Raw genomic sequence first — 20,879 nt, forward strand, 5'->3', positions numbered from 1 at the left:
TTATGTGATCTCTTTGACACTTAATCCTAGCATTATCATCAATTATGAACTAAAACTGATCATTGGGACTAGTGAGATGGCATTGGTACATGCCACCTTGATGGGATTGATTTGGAATCCCCTTGCATGTTTCTAACTGTACCATTAGAGGTAAGTCCAATCGAGCATGTCCCAAGCTGTACATCTCCTCCCTCTCTTATATCCACTCTTATATTTAACAGGGATCACTTTCAGTTAAATTTAAATGCCTAAGAATTATAGTGTGTTAATTAAAGAGTTCAATGGTATTAAGTAGAACAAAAAATACTTAAAGGCAATAAAGTAGTAAGTTGTTCCTCGACAGTCAGGACAAGGGCTGATCAAGTCATTGTTTCTCACAGTGTCCATTTTACTTCAACAGGTTTCCTTTTAGGTGCTCAGTTAATTGTCAGTGATCAGGGAGAACATATGATATTTGTCTCTTTGTGACTGGCTTATTTCACTCAGCATGATGTTTTACAGATTCCTCCATTTTGTTGCAAATGACTGGATTTCTTTTTTTTTACTGCTGTATAGTATTCTATAGAGTACATGTCCTGTAATTTCTTTATCCAGTCTACTGTTGATGGGCATTTAGGTTGATTCCAGGTCTTAGCTATTGTGAATTGAACTGCAATAAACATTGAGGTGCAGACAGCTCTTTTATTTGCCAATTTATTTTCCTTTGGGTAAATTCCAAGGAGTGTTATGGCTGGGTTTTATGGTAGGGTTATATTCAGGTTTCTGAGCAATCACTAATGCTTTTACATACTGTTTTGCCATGGTAAAAAAGCAGAAACTGGAGCAGGTGTTTGGCACAGTGGTTAGGACATCAGCATACAGTATCAGTGTGCTTCAAGTCCCTTCTCTGCTTTAGATATGACTTCCTTGCAATGCACTCTTGGAAACAGCAACTGACAGCTCAAGCAGTTGATCCCTGCCAACCACATGGGAGACCAAGATGGAATTTCACATTGGGCTTTAGCCTGGCTCAGCCCCATTTGTTGTAGGCATTTGGAGAGTGAACCAGTGAATTAAAGATCTCTCTCTCTCTCTCTCTCTCTCTCTTAGTTGCTCTATCTTTAATATAAATGAAAAATATTTAAAATGAGTTCTTTGTAGATATGAGGTAGCTTTTGATAAATGTATACAATAAAATAGAATTTAACTGTAACAAAATTATTAAGTAGGACATATATGCTACAGTGCGATATATCTGTTAAGTGACAAATCCAAGTTTCAGGGTAAAATATGTAGAATAATCCAATTTAAAAATATATAAGTACAGGTAGAAATGTACAGATATTTATCTGTAAAGACATATAATTCCCAGGAATACTATTAAAATGCACATCATTATGAAATGGAAATGGATATCGATTGGGACAAGTTGACTACTGTGTAGTGTTTACTTGTTTACTTATTATTATCTCCCTTTACAAGAAAGTTGAAATGTTATCAAAGACAATGACCAGATATTCATGTTACATGATAAGGCTCATCATATTGCTATTTAGAGCATCTAAGAAAAAAATGTCCTGGTGTAGAATATCCCCCAAACTCGTTGGGTGAGTTGCTATAGAAACCATAAAGCTGTATCTGCTCACTTGATGAACAGAAATCCCATCACTAGCACTGGGATGGTGGAAGAAAGGAAATGCTTATTGCAAACTGCAGGGCAAGGAACTAGACAGTGATTTCTCTTTTTTTATTTTATCTCTTTATTTGAAAGTCGGAGTTACACACAGAGAGAAGGAGAGGCAGAAAGAGAAGAGAGAGAGGTTTTCCATTCATTGGTTCACTCCCCAAATGGCTATAACAGCTGGAGCTATACTGATCCGAAGCCAGGAGCCAGGAGCTTCTTCTGGATCTTCCATGCGGGTGCAGGTGCCCGAGGACCTGGGCCATCTTCTACTGCTGACCCAGGCCATAGCAGAGTGCTGGATCAGAAGTGGAGCAGTTGGGACTCAAACTGGCGCCCATATGGGATGCCGGCCCTGCAGATGGCAGCTTTACCCACTATGCCACAGCGCCTGCCCCCAGACAGCTATGTCTTAATCCCCAGGACCCCAGAGTTGTTAGGGGTTAAAGTTCTTATAGTTGGAAGTTGGAGCTGAGAGATGACTGTTGCCGTCAACTCCAAAATCCTGGTCGGTCTGCAGTACTCATGACCTTTGAAGTGGCTGGTGATATCCGGTTTTGCTGAGAATTCTGATGATGGCAAAGTCATTCTGTCAGTCTGGGGTGACCTCATGAGTCTGAGATAAGAACATAGTAGTGCTGAAGATTAGGGAACCTGTAGGACCAGATACACCGCTCTCAACAGAGAGGTAATTATCACAGGTGATAGGTTTGCAATCATAAAAGCAGTGCAAAGAATCTTTAAGCTAAGGGAGGGAGGCTAGGAGACTAGGACCTGATGATGTCTACAGCATCCGTGTTTAAGGAATTATATGCAGGCTAGGTTTCAATTCTCACAGAAAAACCAATTAATTGAATTTTGAAGAATTTTGGTTTGAATTATCTTTGAAACATATAAGTGATATGTTTATCATGTAAATTTGAACAAGAGATATAGATTTAACAATTCTTAAAAACAGATGAAGGTATAATCTCTGAGATCAACAAAAATGACTTCAGCCAAGAAAATCTTGCAGGGCAGTGGTTCACAAAAAGGAGATAAAGATTTTTGGGGAAAACTTTTCTGATTGTAAAGCATTATTCCAAATATTCCAGGAGAACTGCCATCTCCAGTTCCTTCCCTTTAAACAGTAACAGCACTCGAAATTACTGTGAGGCACAAAAACATCTCCAAACACATTGACAACTAACTAAAACTTGCCATTCTTTTTCTAATTACCAGTGACTGATAGCTCCAAGAAGACTAAGGTTGATTCTTAAAAAACTTAGGTATTTAATGAATGAGTGATGAGAAAGCAGTCCACGAAGATGAGAATGATCTGTCCAGACAGAGACAATTTATTTTTAAAAAAGATTTATTTATTTATTTGAAAGTCAGAGTTACACAGAGAGCAGAGGCAGAGAGAGAGAAGGAAGGTCTTCCATCAACTGGTTTACTCCCCAGTTGGTCACAACATCCAGAGCTGTACCAATCCGAAGCCAGGAGCCAGGAACTTCTTCCAAGTCTCCCATGTGGGTGCAGGGGCCCAAGGATCTGGGCCATCTTCTACTGCTTTCTCAGGCCATAGTAGAGAGCCGGATCAGATTTGGAGTAGCTGGGACTAGAACTGGCACCCATATGGGATGCTGGCACTGTAGGCAGCAGCCTTACCCACTACACCACAGTGCCAGTCCTGACAGAGAGACAATTTAAAAAGAAACAATCAAAAAGAGGAAATTTTCAGTGAAAAAAGAGAATAACAGTAATAGATAAAAGTCATGAAAGATATAAGTAAATATCAAAAATATGGATTTAATTCAGTGCCAAGAATCATTATCTATGATGGTGAGACCTCTTTGGATCAGAGAGTAATGAGGTGAGAATAAGTGTGGTAATCTCTCTCAAAAGCCCAGCTTTGTAGAGAAGATGCAACAAAGGATAATAGCTGAAGTCCGTTTCAAGAAAGTCAGCAGACGTTTTTTCAGTGTCATTGATTTACTGTCAATAGAAATGATAAGGATAACTTACACATATAAAAAAAACCTCTAGAGAAAGTTTCAACAGAGAAATATTTTTGAAGATATAATGAAAATGGTGCACAGTTTGATTTCCTTCTCTTTTCTTTTTTCTGTATTTTGTATTTACTCCTTAGTTATAAATATATATAAAATATATAAAATATAAAACTATTAATTATATAAAAATATCATAAATATCTTTAAGGTTGTGATAATGTATTTTGAGTTCATACCAACTTAGCTTCATTTATATACAATCTGCACCTTCAGAGTTCCTTTCCATCCTACTTATTATGTTTGTATTCCCATTAACATAGCTTTATAATTATTTTATACTTATGTCTTTTAAGTCTCAAAGAAAATAAATAGTGGTGTTAACAAACTGAAATTATATTAATGCTCATTTTATATTTGTTCATGTAATTAGATGTACATGAGATATCTTTTTGTAGCTTCAAGTTATTTTCTAGTGTTCTTTCTTTCAACCTGAAGGACTTCAATGTCTACTCAAATCTGTCCTTAAACCCTCTAGAAAATTCTCAATTAAGTTATTTTTCAACTCCTGATAGTTCCTGTCTTTTCATAATTTCTCTTTTTATAATTTCTCTCTCCTTATGTTCATATGCCTCTCTTCTGAATTTATTGTCTGCATTGTCTTTTAGCTCCTTGAACATACTTAAGCTTTTTAAAGGCATTATTTAGTAACTTAGATGGCTTTGAGTCTTCAGAATATATTTTGCAACTTACTTCTTTGAATAGGCCATATTTTCTTCCATCTTTGTATGACCTATTATTTTGGTGGAAAATTTGACATAAAAAGTACTCATTTCTCCAAGATTTTTGCAATGCCTCTTCCACTGCAGGCTTTCAATTTTCTTGGCATGTCCTAAACCTGAAGTCAGCCTATGAACTTAATTTTCCCCAGCTTTTTTTTTTTTTTTCATGAGCTTGTATGTTGCCTAGCCCTGTGTGTGGTGTTTTGAATTTTCTAGTTTGAGTGAGTTTGAAAGATTAATTTTCGGAGAATCTCTGACAAGCTTCTTCTTGGGACTTAGGAGATTACCAGTAAACTCTTTTGCCAGGCATCTGTTGTCCCCCTGTATCTTTCCTAGGCAACGTCGCCTGTTTCTCCCTGCCCAAAACCTGAGTGAATAGGAAAAAAGAGAACAGGGACCAGCATCTTTCTGGAAGCTTCCAGAAATGTTAGAATGTTTCAGAGAAGGCCATGAGAAGTTGGCCGCTGCCTCGTCTATTTCAAGACCAAATTCTGCTGTGGGTGGTATAAGGAAAGAGTGAAAAAAACCGCTCTAACAATTTCTACCATCTTGTATGTATTTTAAGTAGATTTTCACTTGATTGTTGTTTTAAATGTTTTCCAGAGTTCTTATGTATTTATTTGAGGCAGTTTTTGTTTGTATTTTGAAATCTCCAATGGGAATAAGTTATTTGAACTTTCTGGTCAGATATTTCTCTTATGGCATTCAACTCTTACAATTTGAACATTATTTTATCAATCCATTTTTCACAAATTAGTTAAGATCAATATTTGTTTGATCTGAACACCTCTTATTATATCCACTCCTGCAATGTAAAACATGTTTATATTTATACTTTGTAGAAAACTTTACATTTCAGATGTAAATAACAATCTTATCCAGCAATGTACTAATTCACAATTATAGTTCAGTCACTTATGGCATATTAAAGACATATCTAATAGAATGTTATTTGCCTAGTAAAATAAACCTATTATGACAAAAAATAAAAATTTTGGAAGAGTTTATCTACTATGTTTATAAATGATGAAATCTAAAATGAATTCATCTGTATACCAAGAAAAAATGAAGTGCCTACTTAGCTATTCCAAGTATTATTTTGTTATAATAGGCTTTATAAGAAAATAGAGTAGTTTTTATAAGAACAGTTTCTATCTACATATATTATTTATTTTAAAGCAGAGTTGGGGAGAGAAAGGGAGAGGGACTCCAAATGCCTGCAATAGTCAGGATTGGGTAGGGCTGAAGCCAGGCACCCAGAAAACAAACTGGGTCTCTGACTAAGGTAACAGGATTCAACATCTCAGTCCATATCCTGTTGCCTCCCAGTATATGCATTAGCCAGAAGCTTGTTTAGAAGTATTGCTGGGACTTGAACCCAGGGACACTGAAGAGGAATGTGGCATCCCAATTACCATTCTAATTGCAGTGACAAATGCCTGCTGCACTTAAGAAAACTTTCTAAAGTTTTATTAGTCTACTTGCTCCTAAAAATATGCTGACATTTCCAAAGCACCAGAATTTGTAATATACCAATGTTCATATACCAGTATATCTTTAAACCCAAGATGTTAGCATCTTTCCATTAAGTGAAATTATCTAGATCTAGGTACACAATGATAAGTGAAATGTTCTCAGAAAATCAAGGAAATTTAAATAATACAAAGAGGCATGTTTTTATTTTTTCAATAAATAATATTTTATTATAAATATGTAAAAGAAGTAAATAATCACTTAAGCCCAGGCACATTCATTTATTTGCAAAATATTTGAATACAGTAAGTGTAAATATTCTTGATTCAAACATTCAGTAATAGAGTAATCCTCCATGGAAAGCACTAGTTTTAGGTGAAATCATTTTAAGCCTCTCACGTACTGAAAACAGTGTGAGAAATTTAGTAATGCTGAAGGGATTACAGAACTACAGTCCGAGCACACAAGATGTTTACCAAGATGATAGCTTATTTTTGTGAATTTGTCTTTCTTCTGTAATTATTGTAGTTACAAGAAAAAATAGAGGTGATATTTGGGTTTCTATCCCAAAGATAACTTTGTGTGTAGTTTTTCTTTACAGTAAGAATAATTTGCATGGTCCATTTTGTCTTCTGTTGTATAAACAAACTTTAAGATTTTGCCTTTAAAATAGCACTCAATGTCTGCAGGAAGTATACTGCTAATAAATTAACAGAAAAGGAAACTCCTATCTAACCTAATCTACTTGGCAATGATATCAATTAGGAAAACACATTGATTTGGAAAATCAATAAAATTCCTATTTGCTGGTATAAATTCAGAATATCCTCAAGCTCTAATAAAAAATATCCTTCCAATATTTTTCCTCCCAATGAAAAACAGTAAAATTCATTTTTAAAATGGGATGAAAGAAGGTGTTTTTGTAAAGCAATCCCAAGATAACTAGTTAGATATATATTGCATTTATTTGATATTCAGTCAAACTTAGATAGTATTTCTACTCCCCAATCTTTTATTTAATTTTCCCCTGACCCTCACTTGCACTGTACTATATATTTCACTTGAAGCCCGGCTAAATAAATAAGTCAAATTCTCTTAGCCCATGAATTTCAGAGCTGTTCTCCTTTGTCAGTAAATCTTACCTATTATTTTCATTTGACAGGTCAGGGCCATAAGCAGGAGCTAAAAAACACGGTTCTGCCCTTCCTCGGATCATCAGCACTATTTCATCCACATTAGATATGAATTATTGAGATAGTTGTTAGTTACAATGAGAAAACTCTCAAATGTGCTACTGCACAGGATTGGAACAATTGAATTTCCTGTATATTCTACCTCTCAAGTGAACTTCAGTGACAATGAAAATAATATATATTAAAAAAAAACACTTGATGCAAAATGGGAAGTTGTCATCATAATTTAGGGCCAAAGCTGAAGGAAAGTATCATGTACACCTGGGCATCATTGTGCAACTGAAGGACAAGCCACATCAATTGCCTTTGACTCAGTGCCCTAAAGAGGCATCATCAGTATTTATGGCAGCTGGGTCTGAAACATTTCCACGGACTCCCAGGGTCACAGATGGAGGGGATTTTAGTAAGTCATGTAATTCACTGTAAGATTCCTTATCACACTGCACATGGGCTTAGGGACATTAGTTCTTTAATTTATGATTTTAAAAGAAATCTTTATGATTGGCTTCTATTTATTTTTAAGCCTTGTACATGAACTTTATAAACTCAAAATTCATTTTACACAGCAGGTAGCTACCAAATATTTCTTTTTCACCATCATTATTTTTATTTTTAATTTTTAAATTTATTTGAAAGGCGGACAGAGAGACAGAGACAGATAAAGAATGTTTTGAATCTCCTGGCTCCCTCTCCAAATGCCTGCAACACCTGGGGCTGGACTAGACTGAAGGCAGGATGCTGGTACTTAATCCATTCTATCTAATGTGACATGGTGCACTTTAGCAGGAAGCTGGAATCACAGTTTTAGGGCCCAAAGAACTTGGACCTTCGCCTGCTGCCTCCCAGGGTGCATATTAAAGGAGACTAGAATCTAAGGTGCAGCCAGAAATTGAAGCCAGGTACTCTAATACAGGATGCTTAACCACTGTTCAAAACACCCATCACTGCAATCATCCTTTTTTCACCATTTTCTTGATCAAACATTGAATTTGAATTATCAACAGGTTCTAAAGTAATCCTTCCATCAAGAACAAAATATACTATATTATTGTTCCAGTTGTCAGAAATATGAGTATAATGTACTATTATTTTAAATGTTAATTATGTAAAAGTTGACAATATCTGTTTTCTTCAAGTTTTTAAAACACTTGTGTAGAATTAAACACTTAACAAAGTGTTTAGCCTTTTCCAATGCAATTTATCAGAAATTCAGATCTCTTCTCTCTTGGTTCTTAGAAATTAGATGTATATCATATACCTTGATAATGATTGAGGAGATTCTAGTGTTGTACTAGTAAAACACAGTACTTCAGGCACTTTGGTGGGTGCAGTAGGCTAAGTCTCCGCCTGTGGTGCCAGTATCCCAGTTCATGTCCTGGCTGCTCCTCTTCTGATCCAGCTCTCAGCTATTGCCTGAGAAAGCAGTAGAAGATGACCCAAGTGCTCGGGCCCCTGCACCATGTGGTAGACCCAGAAGAAGCTCCTGGTTCCTGGCTTCAGATTGGCCCAGCTCTGGCTGTTGTGGCCATCTGGGGGAGTGAACCAGAAGATGGAAGACCTTTCTCTCATTCTTTCCCTCTCTCTGTCTGTAATCTACCTCTCATATAAATAAATTAAATCTTTAAAAAATACGGAACTTCAGATGAATAGGAAGAAATTATATTATACATAGTATACATAATATATAATACACAACTATTATTTATAATATTTATATAGGTATATTGAAAAATGTTTCTATTTTATATGATTTGGGCTCTCTTGTTATATGTGTTACTTAGTAAAATAAATAAATGGTTGCTAATATTGTGAATTATTAAATACTTATATGTGTTTTTCTAAATGCAGTTTATGAATGACTTTATCTTATAGCAAATTGCTGAAGCAGGGACTATAATTATTGCAATTAAAAATTAGAGAAAAAGAAGCACAGGGAATTTAAGTACCCCACCAGTGTGATAGAATAAAATAGTGATGGGAGTAGCACTTGAAGTTGAACACCTGCTTTCAAAGACTACCATCTTTTATATTGATGTATGCTTCATTAATCAAAATAGTTTGAAAATATTTCCAAAATTATATATTCATTCAAAATCCATAAAGAAGTGTAATGGGCTGACTTTGTTTCCCTTGTGAACTCATATGTTCAAGTGTTAACCTCCTATTACCACAGACTGTAATTACACGTGGAGACATAGCCTTTAAGGTAAAATGAGAGCATATGAGACATCCTAAATTCAATATGATCATATCCCTGGAAAAAGAGGAAATTAAGATACTGGACACATGCATGCACAAAAACTATGTAGAGACACAGCAAAAACGCTAACTATCTACAAGATAAGTAGAGACGCCTTGGAATGAACCAAACCTGCCAACACCCTGATCTTGGACTTCTAGCAGCCAGAAACATGATACAATAAATTTCTGTTGTGCAATTCATCTAGTTTGTGATATTTTGCTACACTAATCTAGTAAATTATTAACCAGGTTACCAAAAGCTTTTCTTTTTTTAAAGTGATTTTTAAATTTTTATCTGACATATTATCCATAATTATGGGGTATCATGTAATGTCTGAATCTGTGTATATATTTCGGGCAAAATCCAACCTGGAATTAATATATCTACCGTGTCCAATATTTATGAGACCTTTATGGTGAAAATATTAAATTTTTTTCTTTTAGTGTGTTTTGTGAAAGATTAATATAGAGTACAATATCTATAGTTACCCTTCTGTGCAATACAGTGCCACAATATCTTATATCTACGTAACTAAAATGTTATCTGGTAAATAAGTTTTCTATTTTTCTATCTTCCTTCCTATAGTTACCAGTAAACACATTATATTTCTAATTTCTACAAGGTACTTTTTATTATTTTTTATTTTTTTTTTTTTTGACAGGCAGAGTTAGACAGTGAGAGAGAGAGAGAGAGAGACAGAGAAAGAGGTCTTCCTTCTTTCGGTTCACCCCTCAAATGGCCGCTATGGCCAGCACGCTGTGCCAATCCAAAGCCAGGACCCAGGTGCTTCCTCCTGGTCTCCCTCACAGGTGTAGGGCCCAAGGACTTGAGCCATCCTCCACTGCCTTCCCAGGCCACAGCAGAGAGCTGGACTGGAAGAGGAGCAACTTTGACAGAATCCGGGCCCCAACCGGGACTAGAACCTAGGATGCCAGCGCCGCAGGTGGAGGATTAACCAAGTGAGCCACGGCACTGGTCCAGTACTTTTTATTTTTTTAAGATTTATTTAATTTATTTGAAAGGCAGAGTTACAGAGAGAGAGGGAGAGGCAGAGAGAGAGAGAGAGAAAGAAAGAGAGATCTTCCATCCACTGGTTCACTCCCAAGTGCCTGCAATGTCCAGAACTGGGCGGATCTGAAGCCAGCAGCAAGGAGCTTCTTCCAGGTCTACCACATGGGTGCAGGGGCCGATACAATTGGACTTTCCTCCACTGCTTTCCCTTGCACATTTGCAACTGAGACTTGAACCGATGCCTATAAGGGATGCTGGCATTACAGGTGGTGACTTTACCAGCTATGCCAAGTTCGACTTTGAATCCCACACATAAAGAGCCTGTAGTGCTTGTGTTTCTGAGATCTGCTTATTTCATTTAGTGACCATGTTGTTGCACATGACAAGATTTCAATGTTTTCATGACTGAAAAATATCCCATTACGTGTGTATATATATATGTATATGTATATATATAGACACTCACACAACATATTTTCTTTATCCATTCAGCAGTAGATGGACACATAGGTTGTTTCCATTTATTGAATATTGTGAATTGTGCTATAATAAACATCGTGGTACAGTGATTTCATTTCCCTTGGATATATAACCAATAGATTTCTGAATTATAGCATAGTTCGATTTTTGTTTTTATGAGCAATTTCTATATTGTTTTCTACAGTAGCTGTATGAATCTACATCAACACTGCAATGGTTCCTCCTTCTCTATATGCTCACCAGGACTTGCTGTTGTTTGTCTTTCTGATAATAGGCAATTTAAATAAATGGGGTGATACCACAGTGTGCTTTTGGCTAGAATGTCCCTGATCATTAATAACTTTGAGCATTTTTTTTCATTTATCTGTTTATCATTGGCATGTCAACCTTTGAGGAATGTCTATCCACATATTATGCACAAATTTAGATCATTTGTGTCTAGACTACTGAGTTGAGTCCACATGTATTATAGATATTCACCTATTTTCAGTTATAGAGTTTGAAAATACTCTCTTATTTATAATTTGCATTTTCTATCTATTCTATTGTTTTCTTTGTTGTGTAGAAGCTCTTTGATGAAATCCATTTATCTATTTTTGCATTCGTTTTCTGTGGTTTTGAGGTCTGATAAAAAATAAAATACTTTTGCATTCTGATGTTCTGGAACATTAACCATGCATTTTCCTTTCTTTTTTTTTAAGATTTATTTTGTTTATTTGAAAGGCAGAGGCAAAGGGAGAAATAAAGATATATAGAGAGAGATCTTCCATTCGCTGGTTCACTCCCCCAGTGCCATAACGACCGGAGCTGGGTCTGGGCAAAGTCAGGAGCCAGAAGCTTCTTCTGAGTCTCCCACATGGGTGCAGGTGCCCAAGCACTTGGATCATCTTCCCCAGATTCCCTAAGCCATTAGCAGGTAGCTGTATCCAAAGTGGAGTAGCCAGCCTCAAACCAGTGCCCATATGGGATGCAGGCATTGCAGGCAGCAGCTTTACCCATTATGCCAGCACCAGCCCCACTGTGTGTTTTCTTGTGTCATCAGAATTTCATATCTATCCTTGTACTCTATCCACCCCCCTCCTTGACACACACACATGCATACACACAAACACATACCAGTTTAATCGGATGCCTCACTATAGCTCTTTATGATTTGCCTGTCTTCTAACATATTTAGGTACATGTTGTCAGTATTATTTTTTAAATGTGTCATTGTATCCACTCTTTTTTTTAACAATTTATTTGTTTATTTGAAAGGCAAAGTTACAGAGAGTGAGAGGTCAACAGAGAGAGAGATAGAGGTCTTCCATCCACTGGTTCACTCCCCAAATGGCCAAAGCTGAGCTGATCTGAAGCCAGGAGCCAGAAGCCTCATCCAGGTTTCCCACGTGGGTGCAAGTGCCCAAGGACTCTCACAGGTGCATTAGCAGGGAACAGAATCAGAAGTGGAGTAGCAGGGACTCAAACCAGTGTCCATATGGGATGCCAGTGCTGCAGGCCAAGACTTTAACCTGCTGTAACACAGCACCAACACCACATATTTTTAATTAGTTAATTTTTTAGTCTTCATACTAAAGATGTGAATGGCTTCTATATCATGATTATGATGTTAGGATACTTTGAATTTGTTTGATATTTCTGTTTACCAGTGATTTTCTGCCTCCTGATATATTCTTCTTACTGGTTAGTATGTTTCTTCCAAGTAGAAGAAACTCCCTTTCGTGTGTTTTTGAGACATATCCAGTGCAGATACATTTTTTCATATTTCTTTGGGAACTTCTTTATATCTCCATATCTAAAAGAAAACTTTTTTGAGTATAGTATTTTTGATTGATTGCTTTTACCTTAAGTACTGTGAAATCTCATCCCTTCCTCCTGGTCTATAATGTTGCTACAGAGAAGTCTGAAATTAGGTATATTGGGGGATTCTATGTGTATTTTTTTGGCTGGGAGAGCTCTTGAAACTTTGAGAATTTACTCTGTTTAGCCTCCAAGGCATTAATAATAACATGTCTTAGAGTGGAAATGAAACAGTAGAATCAGACCTGTGACTTCTGGCATTCCCAGATAGTACTTAGATAATTGATTCTAGATGTAATTTTTTGGTAGGTTTGGAAATTTCCCTATTATTATTGGAATATAGTTTGTACTTTTTAAAATATTTATTTATTTATTTATTTATTTATTTATTTGAAAGGCAGAGAGAAAGAAAGGGAGAGGGAGAGAGAGGGAGAGAGAGGGAGAGACAGAGAGAGAGAGAATCTTCTATCTATTGGTTTACTCCCCAAATGGCCAATACGGCCTGAGCTGGGCCAGGCTGGAGCCAGGAGCTTCTTCCAGGTCTCCCACATGGGTGCAGGAGCCCAAGTATTTGGGCTATTTTGTACTGCTTTTCCAGGGCATAATCAGAGACCTGGATAGGAAGAAGACATCAATTGGCACCCTTACAGGTTTCCGTCACTGCAGGCAGAGGCTTAACTTACTGGGCCACAGTGCCAGCTCCCAATAACATTCTCATATGCCAACGATCCTCTGGCTGAGAAAGAGCTTATAAAATCAGTCCCATTTGCAATAGTTAAATTTTTTTTTAAATATATTGGAATAAGTTTAGCCATGGATGTGAAAGATCTCTACAATGAAATTTGCAAAACATTAGTGGAAGAAATAGAAGACACAATAAACAGAACAAACTTCTATGTTCATGGACAGGGATAATTAATATCATCAAAAAGTCCATACTATGTAAAGTAACTTGCAGATTCAATGTGATCCCAATCAAGATACCTAGGATATTCTTCACAGACCTAGAAAAAAAAATCCTAAAATTCCAATGGGAATACAAAAGACCTCAAACAAAATGTTGAATATTCTTAAACAATAAAAAACAAAGATGCTAGAGGTATTTCAGTACCATATTTCAAGACATATAATAGGGATGTTATAATCAAAGTAGCCTGGTACTGGCACAAAAATAGATCTAGAAAGCAATGGAATAGAATAGAAACCTCAAAAATTAATGTATATATCTACAGCAAACTTTGACTAACAAGCTAAAATCATTTTATAGAAAAAGACAGTCTCTTCAACAAAATGGTGTTGGGAAAAATGGATTTCCACAGGCAGAACTTTGAAATAAGATCCCCAGTATACACCCTATACAAAAATCAACTCACAATTAATCAAGGACCTAAACTTAAGACCTGAAACTATCAAATTACTGGGGCAAAACACTGCAAGATAGTGTTCTAGGCAAACATTCTTGAATAAGACCCCAGGAGCATAGGCAATAAAAGCAAAAATAGACAAACAGATTACGTCAAACTAAGAAGCTCCTGCACAGCAACAGATTTCTTGACTCCCTTTTCTTCTCTATGTATTTTAAATCTGCCAATTTTATGGTAAATAATTATTTCTTCCATTTGATTTGTTATGCTATTGATGCCTTCTATTATGTTTTTAATTTCACTTAGTGTTTTATTTAGTTCAAGTTTAGTATCTGTCTATTTTATTTTAATTACCTAAATTTTTCTCATAGATTTCTCTGTTAGAGTGTTAATCATCTCTGTGTATTATCTGTATTCTCTAGATTTAATTAATTATATCTTAGTTATATCTTTTTAATTCTTTATCTGAAAAAAAAAATCCTGTCTTTTGCAAGAAAATGGATGAAACTGGAAGCCATGATACTTAGTGAAATAAGCCAGTCCCAAAAAGACAGATATCAAATGTTTTCCCTGATCTGTGGTAACTAATACAGTACCTAAAAGGTAATGTATGGAGTGAAACTGATATTTTGAGATTTCTTCGTTGTTTACAACCCTTGTCTCTACTTAGGAACAGTGTTTTTTGCTTGTTGTTTTTTTTTCTTCATGTTGTTTGTTGAACTCTACTTAGTGTAGGGTTAATCTTATAAGTGTACAGTAAACTGAAAATAGATCTTTTTAAAAATCAATAGTGGGAATAGCATAGGGAGAAGGAAGAAAGGAGGAGAGTGTGTGCAACAGGGAGAGTAGGGTGAGAAGTATCACTATGTTCCTAGAACTGTATATATAAAATATATGACATTTAAATACCTTAAATAAAATTTTAAAAAATAACAAAAAGCTTTTGAAATTCTTTATCTGAGCATTTGAAAATTTCAGTTCCTAAGTGTAATAGTTTCTTGAGATGTATTGCTGCTTGTTTTTTCTATGCTGCCATCTGTTCATTGAATGATTAACTATTTTCCCCAGTCTTTATATACTGGCTTTGTTTATGGCCATCCTCCCAGAAATTCTAAGCAGCCCTGCTTATTTTCTTTGAGTTTCTGTGTGGGCACTTCTGCTATGTTAACTCTAGATGGTTTCTTTTGTCAAGTTTTGCAATGAGTCTGCTGTTTGTATGCTGCTGTTTTTGCAACCCTGGAAGATGAACCAATCCCAGATTTGTCACGAATCTGCAGTCAGTGTGCTGTACAGGATAAACTTCTAATGAGGAGTAATCTGTCACTGAAAGACTCTTCCTGGATTTGGCATAAGCCAAGGCACCTTAGTCCTGTGGCTGCTATAACACAATGGGAAATCCCATAGAACCCACAGTCCACTAAGACAAGCATAGTTTATGGGTAGGATTAATACTCATAATACTATGGGGTCTGTCTGCTGTTAAGATGGACCAATATCCTGAGATTGCTTCAGTTTACCACAAGTGATACTGGTTGGACTCTTTTTCATCAAATGGAGCCACAAAACTCTATTGGCAATGGGCCATGTCCAGATGCCCTGTCCACTGGCCCTGGCCTGGGGACAGGGACTATTATAAGCTACCCAGCACTGGACTTTATCAGAATAGCATTTTGTCCCAAAACACAGTCCTGTGGTTCCTTGATGTTTTCTGATATTTGGGGGAGAGTTAATAAAGGTAGCTTATTGGCTACATAGGCTGGTTTTAGATGGGCCATACTTTGGTCTGCAGGGCTTCATAGGACTGCATACCCTGGTGGTGATACATATAAAATGAGTCTGTCCTATTAGGGTACAGGAATCTATGTTTGACCCTGAGGCAAGTCTACAGCCTCCATCTTTGAACAGTGGCATGGGAGTAGAGATGTTATTAAATAATGGGTCACACTGCAGTGGACCTGGATCTGATCTCCACGGCACCACCTTTAAGATCTCCTGCCCTACTCTCCGTTGGCTGGATTCTTGCACTTCTGTCTGCCACAGATCGAGGAATGGGTGGGTAGGCAGTTCCTTTGCTGCTTAATAGGGTGCAAAGGTTCACACTACAGGTACTGGCTAGGGGAACAACTGTGGGTTCTATATTTTACTGTGACAAGCCTGATAGTATATTTCAACTTGCAGTATCTGGACATAACTCCCTCAACTGTTCTTCATCTCAGAGGTAAGATGGTTTTTTTCATGTTGTGCTACTTTGATCTGGGAGAGAGATGATGCAGGCAACTATATCTTTCCTGCATTCATGGCTGTGGCTCTTATTTTATGCTGAAACCAGACACCATGTCCTCTCACTTGCCTTCTGGATCTTTTTTTATAAGAATAGCTTGGTTGATGAATACTCATTCACGTTGTGTCTCTCCAGAGTTATGTTTGCTGAAGAATTTTAGCCACCATCCTGCTCAGACCTCCTAACTTTTTGTCTATGGAAAAATACAAATACAGACAAATTTGGGTAAAACTATATACTTTCTGAGTGATTATTAAAATTATGTAAACTATTTGCATATATAATCAGACAAGTGAAGCCTAATAAAATTTTAAAGGTGCTAATACTTAGCAAGTGCTCAATATGTATCCATTAATGGTGTTAATGTTTATAAATATTTTTCTCATTTATTGTTCACCAAAATCATGTGGAATTATACTACTACTACTTCCATCTTGTGTATTTTGTGTAGTTATAAAACCTAAGCTTAAGGTTTTAAAGTAACCAAAACTACAGATGTAGGAAAGCATGCACAGTCACACATGCACAAACACACACAAAACCACTTAGGATCTTCTTGACTTTATATATCACTATACTGGGCACTCCTCATTAACTGTTTTCATGATTTGGGTTAAAATACTCAGTTTCCTATTCTTCAGTGCAGTAAACAGCACAATGTTTGAGTATCCTAATCTGTGTTCTTATCATGAATGGTAAGTGCTCTGAATTTTCTAGAAACTGTATAAAAGAAATTTGCAGAAGTATGTTATCCTTAGAAACAGACAAAATAGTTTACTCTGATTATTTCTTTGTTGTATAGGGCTTTCTGTTTTACATAATTTTTATAATTCTGTAAATTTAGATTTTAAGTTCTATAGCTTTGTCTGATGCAAAGTCCTAGCCAACTAACCTCAAAGAGTGTAGTTTATAGAGTGTTGGTTATTATCCAGTTTTATATCTAATCTAGCAATTTATTAATAACCTCCATTAATTTTTCAATATTAATTAATAAATTTAAATATATGATAGGTATTAATTTTGTATTTGCATGTGATACACTGTTTTGTCATTCTGTATATTGTATTTTCAGTGGTTGTTATTTTCTTGTAATTTTTCAGAAAAAAATTGAATGTGCTGCTTATAGCATTTCTGTAGCTATCATTTGAAATTTTACCTTGAGATCCAAAGCTTAATTATATAAAATTTTCAAAGGCATTTTCATAATTTAGTAGATACCAGAATCTGAGAATTTCAGCATGATCCAATGCTTACTAAGAAGGGAGATGGAGAAATATACTATCCATTGAAACACTTATGCTGGGACACTCAACACATTTTTTATGACTTATCCCTTTGAGGGAAGGTGATATTATGAATCATCAGGTTACCATATTGAAGTACATTTCACAAGTTTCAGACAAAGTTCTCTGATTTTAATGTCGTAGTTCACAGAATGATAGTTTATTGCCAAATCTCAGTTTTAATATTTTGGAACTGAGGAAGATAAAAATCTATAAGAAATTTAAATTTTCTTGGTATTAACATATGAGTATATGGACAGAAAAGAAGCTGAAGGTGATTATTCAAATGGCATGCTATTTGAAAGAGGAACACTTAAATTACAATTATAAACTCATTAACCAACAAGAAGAGGCACTTGCTTATTCCACAAAGTGTTTTTGAAAGCACCTGTAGGATTTTATAAAACATCTCTTTCAGGCCTCTGGGCTTTTCTCATTGAGATGGTTATCATGTCTGATAACACAACAAGATCATTATACTTTTGTAATATTTAGACATTTGTATCAGTAGCATTTTACATTATCAAAACTTAAAATTTATCACCACTTCACATCTTGACAGTACCTTTAATATAATTCAGATAGGCTTATTAGTTGGTATAGTGTATTCTTAATAAATGCTGTTTCATAAGGTAGAACCTGAAAGGTGATTTTGAATTTAATGATAACTCTTTTCATGATAAATGAGAAAAGAGTTATTTTGAGTTAGGTTTCTAGCAAATGAAACTATGTAGTAAATGGGCCTTTCCTTATGTCATAGAAATCCCTATTATTTAAAATGTAAATGAAATATGCCCTGGTTAAATGAACATTTACCTTTAAAACTTACAAAAGGTCATGAAAAGTGGTGGGACCACCATGATAAGACCATTTCTCAGTAACCAGGTCATGAGCCTGTATCCCATGACTCCTTGTACTTCATATATTTTCTCCTTCACAATGGTTTTCAGAGATTATTCTTAGTTTTCGTAAGGGACAACTTATATTGTTCTCTTCTGTTCATGGCTCTGTGCTTAGATGAAGTTTAAAAGCAGTGAAGGAGACCCTATCCTCTCACTTCTATCACAATCTCAAATAAAAGATGAATGAATAATTATTAAAACTTCAGTAGTAAAATCTTCATTCCTTACTAGAAACACATTAAAATGCTAATAATATAAACTAATATGGGCAACTTACTCTCATTCTAAAGATGTAGTATAATTTATGGTTTCTAGTCTTTCAAAAATACTGGAAATTATCAACTGCAAATGTGTTTAATTGTATATGTGCCTCTTTAGTGTGTAATGGCTAAAACTTTTGGAATCTGAATTGGTCATTTTGCTCCTGGGAGTCAGAAAACACTAGGGAAAAAATAACTGTAAAAAAGAAAACTACAACAAGAATTACAGAGGTTTACTAAGTTGTAAGGCTTAATTGACTCCCAAAAAGTTTCAGAAATAATGAGAGTGAAGAGATTATGGTTGTCTTACATTTTTACTTTTTCATTCATTAAACAGATGGCCTCATTTTGGGGTAATTATAAACTAGAGTATTTTTGACCAATTAACAATATAGTTCGAACTACAATCTTTGGGCTGCTTGCACAGAATTTAGCTTAATATATTCATTTACAGATTCCACTTGATTGCAGTTGGTTTATTTACAAAATTCCATAAGGAATGAACAGCAGGATAGCTTGGAATAGGCTCAGAGTCAAATAAATCTGGCTTTGATTTCTTGCTCCAGAAATACATGCCTTTGTGCGTGTGAGGTCTGGTAGGGATTTTAAAGATCATCAAATTACAATTCTACATTTTGCAGATGGAGAAACCAAGACTTGGAGATGTGAAGTGCAATGCCCAAAGTTCTGCAGACACTAGCATACTATAAGCTCCAACACTGGAAAACAAAAAATAACCAAAGCTTGATTCTGAGCTTATAGAATAAACTTCCCGCTACTCTGCTGCCCTGAAGTTACGGCCTGTCAGCGCCGCTGGGGAAAGCTTGGCATGACAGTGAATACATTTAATTTAACAACGTAGGGTCATACACATAAGTACCTATAGTCTTAGATTTCCTTTACAAAAGAGCTATAAAAATACACACATAAAGTAGAAATACCTCTATAGTATTGGACACCAAATATAATGCCCATAGTCTTCAAGAAAATTTAAGAAAAGGGGCTTATTGGTCTAACTTGAAACTCAAAAAAGAAAAACATTGTATTTCAGAATAAGTGGAAGGGAGATTCCACGCGATTCCATAAAAACACCCCTGCTGAGATCAGTAAGGTTGAGAGAGGAAGGAAGACAGGTGCCAGCTGTGCTGTTATCGAGCTATGGATCTATGTGTATTGGCATCTTTGCACCACACCTTTCCTCTATTTCTGTAGTGCAATCTGTACTTCTAAGGACCACATTTTGTCTTGTGATTTGTATACCACTTTCTTTTAGTCTCAATCATGCAAAATATTATAATTAAGTTGATTTCCTTCATTCCTGAATCATTATTCTATCTTGATGAGATAATTCTCATCAACATAAACAGATGCAGTAATATTTCTTGCTTTAAAAACTAAAACCAAGCCAAACTATTTTAGCCAAAAAAAAAAAAAAAAAAAAAAGCAGAGTGAAATTCAGATAAATCTCAGTTTCTATCAGAATCACAATCACAAAACATACAGGTAAAACATAGAACGCAAGTAAATAACCTTTAATTTTTTTTTTTTTTATTTTTTATTTTTTTTTTTTTTTTAGATTGCAGGAAAAAAAGAATGCATTGGAAGCCAGAAGTAACAAGAAAGCAAAAGTCTCTGTGGGATACTGTAGTGTTAAAGCCAATTTTTTCATGTATTTGTCTTTGGAGTGTCTGCCAGTCATTGTTGGCGCAGAACCTTAGCTTAAGGCTAAGTACTTGGGCATCCTACATAGGCAATGCCTGAGATTTGGAGGGCAGCTAAAAGACCTTGATCCGATATCCTGGAAATACAATATAATTGACTAAGTCAAAAATATCAGAGAAAATAAGCAAATTGGCATTATTTGCTTGTGATATGATTGTATAGAAAAACGAAAGGAATGTAAGATCAAATTATTAAAATAAAGATCAGAGATTATCTGTAGAATAAAAGATAATTTCCAAATTTTGTGAATTTTTGTATTTCCATGTAATGACAACAAAAAACTAAGCACACACACACACACACGAACACACCAGAAGAGAAGTATATATTTTGTACATACAAAAATGTGTTTGTATGTGTATTTTTTAAATAGTAAAATAAAATACAATCCGTGGTATAAAAAATACATGTGTAATACTGAACAGCTATTTTAAA

At 35.5% G+C, this 20,879-nt stretch overlaps 1 long non-coding RNA gene across 1 annotated transcript in view; it reads left to right on the forward strand.

Annotated features, from left to right (window-relative positions):
- The window catches only part of LOC127492006 (uncharacterized), a 195,088-nt gene extending 174,570 nt beyond the window's left edge, over nt 1-20,518 (forward strand). Inside the window, exons 3-4 of the long non-coding RNA XR_011384768.1 lie at nt 16,175-16,214; nt 20,299-20,518. This is a non-coding gene — a long non-coding RNA (uncharacterized lncRNA). The remainder of the gene's footprint in view (nt 1-16,174; nt 16,215-20,298) is intronic.
- The last annotated feature ends 361 nt before the right edge of the window (nt 20,519-20,879 follow it).

This window comes from Oryctolagus cuniculus, chromosome 1 (genome assembly GCF_964237555.1).
Source record: "Oryctolagus cuniculus chromosome 1, mOryCun1.1, whole genome shotgun sequence".
Lineage (NCBI taxonomy): Eukaryota > Metazoa > Chordata > Mammalia > Lagomorpha > Leporidae > Oryctolagus > Oryctolagus cuniculus.